We start from the raw sequence: 2,631 nt of genomic DNA, 5'->3' as shown, positions 1-2,631 counted from the left end.
GCACCAAGTCATGCTGGCTTCAGAGAAGACCTGTGTAGAATAGTACCATGCACTTATGAATCTGTGTTTTGCAAGAGCCTACCAGTTCTCCAGTAGATGGCCTCTTACTTGTGCACGTACATGGACTAAAATGGAACCAGTGGGTATTAAATTTCAAGAAAGAGAACAACGAATATGAGAGGGGAAAACAGTGGCGGGGCTGTGGAGGCAATGGGGAGTTTAATCCAAGCACACTGCGTGTGTGAGTTTTGAATAGAATACTTTCTTCGAGTCTGTGCTCAGCTTGGACACGGCAGCCTGGTTGTGGTTGGGTGGGCTGCAGATGGCCTTACTCTAGTTCTGTCTGTTCTCTACTGAGTGGGGACAAGTGGGAATGTGGTCAGTGCTGCTTAGAGTGCAAAACTAGGGGATGGGCTAGGTTTGGCTTCCCAGCCAGCTCTGCTGTTATGTGATAGTGTCTGGCAATTAGTTATTAGTTGCGAAATAGTACCTGAATGCATTCTTATGAACATAAAAGTGAAAGTGAGTTTGAATCCCCTTGATCGTCTTTCTCCAGGGTTAATTCAGCCCTGGGGCCATTGTTAACTATGGAGGCCTGGTCTGAGGACCTTCAGATACTATTCAAACATCATGCTATGTATGTATTAGAGCTTATGAGATGTCACTCTGTAGTTCTTGGATTACTCTTCATTTTGTTTCTTGAGGCAGGGTGTCTTCTTGAACTTGGAGCTCCCTGATTCTGGCTAGTCTAATAGTATCCTAGTTTGTTTTATGTTGCTGTGATTAAACATTGTCCAAAAGCAACTTGGGGTGGAGAGGGGGCTTATTTGGTTTACAGTCAGACTCCATCATTGACAGCAGTCAGGGCAGGAACTCAAGGCAGGAACTGGAGGCATGGACTGAAGCAGATACCACAGAGAAATGCTGCTTCCTGCACTGATCACCTCGCATTCTCACATCATCCAGGACCACCTGCTCAGAAGTGGAGCCACCTACTGTGGTCTGGGCCCTTGCACATCAACCACTAATAAAAAAAATGCCCCCACAGACTTGCCTACAGGCCAATCTGAAGGAAGCATTTTTTTCAACTGATGCTCCTTCTTCCCAGATGACCTCATCACCTCTAGCTAGCCAGCTTGTCCCAGGGATCCTCTGTCTCTGCCTCCCGAGTACTGAGATTACAGGTGGCCACCGTGCCTGCTGGACTTTTATGTGGGCTTTTAGTCCAAACTTCAGTCCTCACACTTGTAGTCCAAACACTTTACCCATTGGTCCATCTCCCCAGCCTCAATTTATTAAAACCATTTAACTCTTACAATAATGATGTGGGTGATCTGCCATTGGTGTATCATTTTAGGTTCTTCAAAACTGAAGCTGAAGTCAGACAACTGGGTTTAACTGAAACAGCCTGATTCGGATGCCAAGCTCTTGCTAGTTAAGTATGCTTATTCATATGATTGTGTTCTGACCATGGCTAACTTGTTCACCTTCACGGTGCAATCATTTTAACCATTTCACTATGTTGGCATCTCTGGGTGTTGTGGGGAAAATGGTAAATTAATAATGGCTGTCCACACAAACATTTGCACAGTTACAAGGCTTATTTTGTATGTAACAACAATAATCCAAATTCTTGTTTACTGAGTACCTTGCACATGCTAGGTATTGCTCTAGCATATTCTTTGCATGATCTATTATTCCATTTAAAACTCAGTCACACAGAGAAATAGATATCAGCCCTGTTATGGAATATTAGTTGAAGACATGTTGCATTTGTTTACGCTGTGGAACATTTGTTTAACAATGCAAAGATGTGTTGCATTCTTTTATGTTGCATTTGTTTAACTCTGAAGCTGTGTCATTTTGCCTGTCTAAAACACCCGATGGTCTAATAAAGAGCTGAGTGTCCAATAGCGAGGCAGGAGAGGGATAGGCGGGACTTCCAGGCAGAGAGGATAAATAAGAGAAAAAGAGAAGGGGGGGGATGCCAGGGCCAGACACATAGCCATACACAGAATAAAAAGGAAGGGAAAGATACACAAAAATAGAGAAAAATAAAGGCCTAGAGGTGAAGGTAAATGGGGTAATTTAAGTTAAGAAAAGCTGGCTAGAAATAAGTCAAGCTAAGACCGGACATTCATAAGAAAAAATAAGTCTCTGTGTGATTATTTGAGAGCTGGGTGGTGGTCCCCCAAAGAGTAAAAAATTAGAACAAATGAGCAAACAAACAAACAACCTAACTACATAGCCAGCTGACAATGTGAGATTTCCTAAGGCCATTCCACTATGGATGAGTGTTGGGTGTGGCCCAAGCCTGCCTGCCTCACCATGCCTGGCCTCCCACAGTTAGAGAAAGTGGGCCACTTGGGGAAGAGGCTGTATGCCTTGGAAAGGTCTCTTTCTCTTTCCTTTGTCTTTCTCTGTTTCTTGGCAATGGTGAGTGAGCAGCTTTGCTCTCCGATGTATCTCCCAGCATGATGTTTTCCCTCACCATAGCCTAACGACAGTGGAGCCAGCCAGCTAACCATGGACCAAACCTTCTGAATCCAGAAGACAAAACACAGTTTTCTGTCTTTAAAGTGTTTCTGTTAGGTATTTTTGTCACAGTGACAAGAAACTGACTACCACAAA

The sequence above is a fragment of the Peromyscus maniculatus genome, chromosome 2 (genome assembly GCF_049852395.1).
Source record: "Peromyscus maniculatus bairdii isolate BWxNUB_F1_BW_parent chromosome 2, HU_Pman_BW_mat_3.1, whole genome shotgun sequence".
NCBI lineage: Eukaryota > Metazoa > Chordata > Mammalia > Rodentia > Cricetidae > Peromyscus > Peromyscus maniculatus.
Note: the sequence above shows the minus strand (reverse complement) of the source record.